At 43.6% G+C, this 9,536-nt stretch overlaps 1 protein-coding gene across 1 annotated transcript in view; it reads left to right on the top strand.

Annotated features, from left to right (window-relative positions):
* Window positions 1-9,536, top strand: part of Hopx (HOP homeobox) — a 33,191-nt gene that overhangs the window by 7,066 nt on the left and 16,589 nt on the right. The gene's annotated exons all lie outside the window — the stretch shown is intronic.

Below are 9,536 nucleotides of genomic sequence, written 5' to 3'. Positions count from 1 at the left end.
GGACTCATAGTGATTCCCCTGTTTACAGCCTCCCAAGAGCTGGGATATTAGGTGTGCGCCACCACTCCCAGTCTCAATTGCTATCTCAGTGAGCCCCAGGGGCAGCGCCAGCACAGCAGTCTCAGTGATTGAATCCCCAGCCCCTGTGCCTGCTTGCAGGCGCTTTAATCCTCTAAGCTATTTGGTTGGCCCTTCTTTAATATTTTAATAAGAGACAGAATGACCAAGCCAATTTTCTAGCACTTAAAGAGAGCTCTTTAGTGATCTCCCCTTCTTAATGTCATTTTCTTAAATTTTAATTGATCAATTTGAGAAGCACTTGTCTCTACATGGGTCACTGATTACCTGGACAGAGCAAATGAAATGCCCTAAGAAATCATATTATTCCCGAGGTTGAGTAAAGTTTGTAAAATACTTTGCCATTCAAGTGTTGCCAAATCTTATGTCATTCAGTTGCTCAACATTATCTCCTGAGTCACTGGGAAAATGGACTATCACATTGCATTTATGAGGCATTTAGCATCAACAGAACCATTCATAAATGTCATCCATCTCTTTCAACCCTACAATAACACACTGGGAGAGGTGGAGTCCAGTGGTAGCAGCGGGAGAGGTTCAGGTCCAAAGCAACTGTGAGTCGTCTGGGGTTGCTGAAGAGTAAGCAATAGAGCGTGGAGACTCCGGCTTTGCCAGGCCTACGTCAGTCTTCTCCTGCAGTACGCTTGGCCCTTAGAGAAGAGATCTGTGGCAAGTTCACAGTTGTGCCCCGAGCTGGGCTTTTTACTCTGTTTGTCCTCTTCAGGTAATTTACAAGGTAGTGAGTAGGCTAAAGCCTCTGCTTTTCCCACTGCCTGGACACCTGCTCATAAAAACAGCTCAAGTGAAGAAAAAGTAAGGCTCATAAACTAAATGCCATGGCAACGGGCAGCATGGGCAGTTGGACTTTAGCATAATTCAGAGCTCCACAAGGTGCCTGCTGTGTACCCATTAGCTAACTGTAGTCATAAAACAAGAATGGTAGTAGGACCATAAAATATAATAATTCATCAAAGTATATTTGTGCAAAGTGAGAACTCTATTCTTTCAAAGAGTCCATTGTGGACTTTTCACAATGCACAAGCTATCTGAGGAAGCCATGCCTGCTTGCTTCATGTGGGGTCACAGCAGGGAAGCCTCACCACCTGGAGGCCACGTCTGTGTGATGCTACACAGGTCCCCCAGTACTGTTTCTTATCACATAGTTCCAGCGTGGGCAAAACTACTGTCCAACTCTGCATAGCTTCTCAGAAAAATAAACCATGATGCCATGGGTTAAGCATGCCCAGAATTACAGATGATTGTCCTTCACAGAATCAAGTGGTGGGGATAAGAACGTTTTAGAAAGAATCTCTAATTCCTCAACATTCTAAAGTGACTGTATCGCTACAGAGCAATAAGACAAATTTATGTACTTGGTTCCCAATGATCTCTGTGCGACTTATCTTTATTGGATTCATTTTGAATACCAGACTGATTTCTTTCATCACCATGTCAATTTTGGGCATTCCTGGTCTTCTATACATCACCTTATGCTACTATTGATCTAATTAATCTAATTAATGCTTATCTAAATAAGATATAATTAGGAAGGTAAGTAGCCACCAAAAGTAAGAATTTACTTCAAAATACCAAAGAATATTTATTAGATGTCATTCTTATTTTCTTACTTATTTCTTGTGTGTTTGCTCATCAGATGAGCATCCCACCTTTCAAAGATGAGATTTAAGGGCTGGCCAGATAGCCCAGCAGACGAAAGTGCCTGCTTAGGCAGAGCACAGTGGCCAGGGTTCAATCCCTGGCGTGCTGTGCTGGCCCTGCCCCCTGGGTGTGCTGAGAAGATGATTGAGACTGGGTGTGTTGCTGTAATCCCAGCACTTGGGAGGCTAAAAACAGGAGAATCACTACAAGTCTGATCTAGTAGTGAGACCCTGGAGACCTTGTTTTAAATACATTTTAAAAAACCCTGAGATTTGATCATTCAGTTTACTTCACAAATATCACCCTCTGGTTTAAAAAGCATGCAGTTGGGCTCCATAGAAAACTCTAGAACAAACTGCTTTTGCTTCTGTTTTTATTTGATCATAAGACAGAGCCCTGTCTGAGATATAACAGATATTCACACTCACTAAGCCTTAGCATAACCCTGCTAACAATTCTACAAGGCAGAGGCCCAAGCAGGATCCACCCTACCAGATGCATTTCTGACCTAGTATTTAAGCTGCAATAAAGATGAAAGGTCAGGAAACTGAAGCTACTGGGAATCTATCCTCTTACCTTTAACCAAGAGCTGTGATGTTGGGCTTTCTTAAGAGTAAAAACAAAAATTTTTTTTAAAAAGCCTCCTCTTCACTACTGCGCTTAAGTATATGTTGTTCTGTATACTTTGCTAATCCACATAGCAGCAGAGAAGCAGAAGCACTACTGGAGCTGTTGAGTGGTCCACACCCGTGAGAGGAGTTCAACGGTTCATATCTAAGAGGGGGACTAGATGTCCAGATGGCCTGGGTTGCTTGCTTCCCTTTCATGCCTGGTGAGGCCTCACTTTCTGAGAGCACTCTTTCGTCTTAAGTATTCCAGGTTAGATGATAAATCATTTGATTTAACAGGGAGCCTGGAATTAAGAAGCACCTGGGTCCTAAATGTTTTGCAGGCTCCTCAGTTGCCTTTTGAAGTAGGAATTTGGTACACAGTGTTCAGCAAGTCCAGGCAGAGTTCAGAACAGCTTCTGTACTGCCCTTTCTTGGGTCAAGGGCATCAGCAAACTGCTTGTGCAGAAGAAGGTGATCATTTAAAATCCAGGCCACTGTGACAATCAGAAGATTAGAACAGACATTGGCTCAGGGTCATCTGGCCCAGACACCTTCATTTTTCTGGATTAGATAATTATAACACTTCTAAAAATGTATTCATAATTTGATACTTTGCTGAGTTGTTCTATGAGTATCATTTCACTGGGTCCTAACTGGACTAAACAGGCAGGGAAGGAGGTTGGATACATTTTACAAATATGAGACTAAATTTCAAACGAATGTAATGACACAGCACTTTATATTTTCATACATTAATGATATCTGAAAATGTACCAGCTACATATAAGTACTCCTCACAGATATGCACACATTCTCTCTGCAGCCGCTGCCTTACCCTGCAAAGCCCCTCTCTCCACTCTCTTCCCTCCCCAGCAGTCATGAATGATGGTCAACAACTGAACTGTCCTTGTCTGACAGCGCCACCTGGTGGCAGGCTTGGGAACATGACACAAAAAATCTCAGGTTTCTTGAGTAGAAGGATGAGGAGGAAAAGAAAATGCAAGTTAATTCTGCCTCTTTCTTTCTTTTTAAGAAAATAAAAGCTTTAATTATAAAGCCCAAAGGAAGATAGGAAAGGACTCTAGGGTAAGTAGCTGCAGGACAGCATCCCACCATGATACAAGGGTTCAGCCTGGCCAGCCACAAAGGCAGGATGCCAGCTTCTGCCTTTTTCTTTATCGTCCATAGTTACATGATTAATCGTATCTCAGACAACATGTGTCTCACGCCAGCACTCAGCACTCCGATTCCTTGTCCCTCTTTCCCTGTCTTTATCCTACCTACAACGGAGCAGAGCTGTAATTATTATGCTTTTATATCAAGATAAAGAAATCTATGCTTCTTTTTTATTAATTCACATTGATTATATAGAATGGTGGGTTTCATTGTGACATCTTTGTATGTGCATGTAACATGCTTTGATCACACACACAAAACACACACACACACACACACACACACACACCCTATAAATGGACCTTTGGAAAATCAGCTTGTTTAGTAATGGAGACCTCCCACAAGAAGATCGCAGAAATGGACTCTCTCCTTTCGATTGCTCTTATATTTCTTGCTATATAGTTCAGGCTGGCCTTAAACTCTCCATCCTCCTGCCTCAGTCTCCCTCATGCTGGGATTTCAGGAGGGACCCACTGCACCAGCATATGAAAGGAATTTTATTTTCAGGGTTAACTCATGATTCATGCCCTGCTGGAAGTCCTTCACAGACCCTTCCCTTCTGCTGGATTTCCATAACACTTTCTGTTCTCTGAAAACAGTATAGCAAATCTCGATCCCCAGAGCCTTGCTATATCAACAGTCTCAGTAGGCTCCTTGATCCGTTCACTAAAAGGCTGCACATCTGGGGACTGGGTCGCTCGGCCCAGCTCTCTGGCTGGAGTTAATCGTTCCATCTCATTCTGTGGGCCGCAGGACCTTTCTCTCCTGGTGTGCTGTTACCCCCCAATGTCACTTGCCCTCTGTGTCTGCACCAGTGAATGAAGAGAAGGAAAGCCACCTGGGGGACGGTGAAGGCGCTGGTGGTAGAAGCTGCAATTGCTGGCTGATCCACTGAGCTGGCCAAAGCCACGTGTGGTCACCAAAGCTGAGAGCCACAGCTCGGGGAGGGAAGCCCGGCTCCCAGGTCAGCCCCAGGAGGGCCAGGGCTCGGGGTCATGCCCGACCCCTGTGCTTCTGGCCAGCTCTCCTGTCCTTTCTGCCACAGAGCCCCAATTGGATCTATACAACCACTCAGTGCCAAGAGGAAATATGGGGGTAGTGATTAGAAAGCAGGCGCAGGAGCCAGACTCTATGGGTTTGAGTCTCCGCTCTGTCACATACTCCACTGGTGATTGCAGGGGAATTACGTATGTCTCCTAGAGAAATGCTGAAGTCACTGTAAGCTTCCCTCATACCAATTTCCACATGTGAAAAACGAAGGTAAGAGCACCTACCACACAGTGTCACTATTCCTCTATGACTAAGGGGATTAATGCCTCTCACCACTTAGGACAGAGCCCAGCACATAGTAACTGCTCACTAAATATGCTGTTGCTCTTGTTATAAAAACCAGGTGAGAGTTCTCTATGTGATTCGACAGTAAGAATTAACTCTATATTGTTTGAAGCACTGAGAATAGAAAGATACAAAAATCTGGAAAGTTATCTTTTCTAATTTCATGCTTGAGTTAGCCTTGTTTTGTTTTTTCTTTTGTGTATGTGTGTGTGTGGTTGTTGTTGTTTTGTTTGTTGCAGAATCAGGGCTTGAACTCAGGCCCTTGCGCTTGCCAGGCAAGCACTTACTCTACTGAGCCATCTCCCCAGCCCAAGTTAGCCTTGTGGAAAGCAGTGTTTTCCTAAGTTGTGCCCTAAATGAAGCCATGTCCAACACCATTAGTTAAGTTCTGCTCAACAGATATCTAGTGAGCACCTAATAAGCGCTAAGTGCTCTTAATGAACACTGGAGAGGTACAAATGTACAAGAGAGGATGCATCCCTCAGAGAAGAGCATAAAATTTAGTGGGAAAGACAGCCCAGGAGCAAATTACTTCAGAACTATTTCAATGAGGTCATTATCCACAAAGGTCAAGATAACCTTCAAAATCCACTCACTAATTCATAAACTATTTGTTCCTGCTTCATATCATCTTCCTCCCTACTCTTCTGCCCAGTTAATACCTTGTCATTAATAGAGGAGGGGAAAGAAAGGAGGAATTGGGAGGCAGTGGCGAGAAATGAACAGAAAGATCCTCAATGGAGTGAAAATATCAGCGGTGAAGAAGGAAGTCAACGTGCAATACACAGAAAACACAGACGACGGGACACTCCCTGTTTTGTCAGCTTTCAGAGGCTCCTTCCAGCCACGTATCTTCATGAAACAACCTACCCAGCTTGGATTAAAAACAAAAAAAATCTCTGATTGCAACCATGGTCCTTTACTATTCCAGAAATATTTAAAAAAAGAGATCATTACCTGGAAAAAACAAAATGAATAAGCTGTTCTTACCAATTTGCCAAAGAGGAGATGCCATACTGAGCACCTAGCCCACAGTCGTCTAGAGAACAATAATGCCTCCCCACAAGCATGCTCTTCATGGTTGGAGACATGTTCCTATAGCAACAGTGTCTGGGTGTTCCCACATCTGTGTCTCCTTTTATAGGAAAGTGGAAACCCAGCAAAGTGATCATCCAAAAGATCAGTATTTGGAGCCAGAGAGATGGCTCAGAGGCAGAAGTACCTACCTGGCAAGCACAAGGACCCGAGTGTGATCCCTGGCCCCACAGGCCGTGCAGTCTCGCTTGGCCCTGGGTCCCTGAGTACGCCGTCTTGGCCTCAGGTGCCATACAGGCGCCCACCATGTGGCCCCAGAACCAGGCATGGTGGCGCATGTCTGTAATCCCGGCACTCAGGAGATTGAGCCAGGAGGATCTCTGTGAGTTTGAGACCAGCCTGGGGGAGGTTACAAAAGTTGAGCACAAGGCCAGCTTGAACTGTATAGTGAGACCCTGTCTCAAAAAAAAAAAAAAAAAAAAAAAAAAAAAATGAGTTCAATCCCCGGTTCCGCAAAAAAAAATAAAAAATAAAAATAAAAATAAAAATAAATCAGTATTTGAGACTTCTAACTATGTAAACTTTTACTATATTAACTCAAATTTCATTTTATTCTTCACTCTTTTGTGTTTCTTAGAACAGAGAGCTTTTTAAAGCAGGAGAAAAGGGCTGGGGAGACAGCTCAAGGGCATAAGCGCCTGCCTGGCAAGCTTAAGGTCCTGAGTTCAATCCCTGGTACCAAAAAAAAAAAAAAAAAAAAAAAAAAAAAGGGCAGGAGAAAAGATCACTTAAAAAGAAACCTGGGGGGCCAGGGAGATAGCTCAGTAGAATAAGCGCTTCCCTGGCAAGTGCAAGGGCCTGAGTTCAATCCCCGGTTCCACCAAAATAAAAAGAAACCTGGAAAATAACAACTGAATTAGCAAGTACACAGGATATATAAAAGCATCAGAAGTAAAAGTAAAAGAGAAGCATTTAATAAGATCCTGCTTAACTACTGGGGTATTTGCAGTCTCACAGCAGGGCTGAAAGATAAAACTAAACCCACAGACACACGTACCTGACAAAACTGCAGGAACAAGGTCCTCGGGATGGCTCCGTCACTGGCAACTCAGTGGCATGGCATGAATTCTTGCAGGCATTTCAGTCCTCTAGCTCCTTGTGTCAAGTGCAGCATGTCCTGGAACAACATGCTTGCTTGTCACTAGAAACCTGCAAGTGGCTCTGCCACAGCGCTTGAAATGGGTACATGGGCTGAATGTTAAGAGCTGAGACTTCATGGACAAACTTAAACACTCACTCCAAGTGCCCTACCCTTCAGATTCCTCATCAGTGAAAAGGAATTAGGGTGAAACTTGAAGGGGACATTCCACAACCTCTGCCATCTACTGTCAGGTCAACCCAGAGCTTTGGAAAGAGATGCGTGGAAGTCTGCAGGGCTCAGCAGTGAAGGGAAAGGTGCTGGAGAGACCCCAGCAGGCCAGCAATGGCCCGGCGCACTTGGAAAGGCCGACCCCCTGTCATACCCCCAATCTTCCAAAAGTGATAGGCCATGATTCGGGTAGCGCTCAAAGATCCAAATGGGTGAGTCAGGGACAGCTCAGAATTTCCTACATGCTTAGCGCACAGGAGGTTATATTTGGGGAAACAAGTCAACCTTGGTGCTTATGAGGTCACAAGCTGCCTCTGCGGCCACAGGCAGAATGAAGGGTAGTATTCCCAGTCTTGTGTCGCTGTAGATGAGCCTGCTAACCTCTCTTGCCTGCCAAGTAAGACTCACTCTCTTCTGATGCACTGAGAGAAGATTGTGAGAGAGACTGAAATGACAACTGTCCACTGGTAGGATTCTGCAGTCCAAACACTTCAGCACATTATTTAAGCATCCGTGTGAATCCTATTTTCAACCCACAGCCCGGTGGTGTTGCCCTTCTGTGTTTTCTGTCTGTCTCTACATCCTTGCTTCTTCTTTACTCAGTCATTGGAAATCCAACTCTGTGGTTTTCATTTGGAGACTTTGATGTTTACTTGGTGTGTGTGGTATTGAAAACTGAACCTTGGGGTGCTGTTCCACTGAACTGTGTCTCTCACCTTTTTTGTTCTTACTTTGAGGTAGGCTTTGCTGACTTGCCAAAGCTGGTCTTAGTTTTGTGATCCTCCTGCCTCAGTAACTTGAGTAGCTGGGGTTACAGTCATGTGCCACTGGGCCTGGCTAGACTAACATATTTAAATGTAAAGTCAAATAGTTAACACTTTTAGCATAGTACTACAAAAAACCTTAGTAATTTTTTTCCATACCTTTTTTTTTTTTTTTCCTGATGACCAATGGAAAAAAATTCAGCTAGATTGGGACAGAATTCTACCTGTCACAAAAATACTTCAAATTCCCTTCTGGGCTGAAACAGGAAATGCTCCTACACAGTAAATAATATGGAACCTTTTAACCCCAAGGGGTCATGCAAGCTGGAAACATAAATAGCTTTGAGAAGGTTTTAATACTGTCATGGAAAAGGAATACACTGCGGTGGCTCACACTGAGAAGGTCAATAATGTAAGTGCTGATAACAACATGGAGAAAAGAAAGTCTACACATAGTTGGTGAGATGGTGGTTTCATCAACAACTTGGGAAAATGATCTGATACTGTGCTGTAAAGCTGAACAGTCACACACTCTGTAAGCCAGCAGCCCAGTCTTGGTAAATACCCTAGAGAAATCTCGCTGGGAGGCAGCAGAAGATGGACAAGAATGTTCCAGAAGCAATGTTAAGAACAGCAAAACATTGGCAACAACCCAAGTATCCCGTGGTATGCAATGACATCCCCCAATTCTGGTGTATTTATAAAAAGAAATCAGCAGTGAATATAAATTAACTTCCCTACATGCAGAAATACAGACAATCTTAGAAAAAATGCCAAGTGAGTTAAGCAGGTCTCCAAAGAATTATATATCTGATAGGGTGATGTCATGCTTATAGAACCCAATAAGACATAAAACATTATAAAACTATTTTTTTAGGGATTCATATATATGTGATAAAACTAATTTCAATGTCATAGTGATGAATATTGTCAAATTCAGATTCATGGTTTCCTTTCTGGGTCAGCAAAGGGGGCAGGACCAAGGGAAGAACAGGGACAGCTGCTAGGCTTGCTGAGGCCTTGAGTGTTATGCCAGGTGGTACTGTTTTACTTAATCTATGCTTCATAACTTACACGTGCATTACATATACCCTTTTGATACCTGATGATGTTTCAATAGAAAATGAAAATATCTACATCTGTAATGTCTAAGTAGACTTGGGAAATAACTCCTAGACTTTCTCAGAGGATGCTATTTGCTGCCAATACTAAAATAAAACTCATAACAATGTAGGCCACTGGTCTGTTCAAGAACGTGGTTTTGGGGCCACAGAGATAGCAGTCTAAGCATCTGCCTAGGCAAGTGCTAGGACTCAGGTTTGATCCCCAGTACCACATGCCATGCTGGCACCATCCCAGGCTCACAGCAGGCCATCAACACTGGGCGTGATGGCACATGCCTGTAATCTCAGCGCTGCCAAGGGTGAAACAGGAGGATTGGAGTATCTGAGCTGCCTAGTGAGACCCTGTACCAAATACATAAATTTTTTTTAAAAAAACGTGTTTTGG

Source organism: Octodon degus, unplaced genomic scaffold, assembly GCF_000260255.1.
Source record: "Octodon degus isolate 3935 unplaced genomic scaffold, OctDeg1.0 scaffold00019, whole genome shotgun sequence".
Classification (NCBI taxonomy): domain Eukaryota; kingdom Metazoa; phylum Chordata; class Mammalia; order Rodentia; family Octodontidae; genus Octodon; species Octodon degus.
Note: the sequence above shows the minus strand (reverse complement) of the source record. Positions and strands in the feature narration are given on the sequence as shown.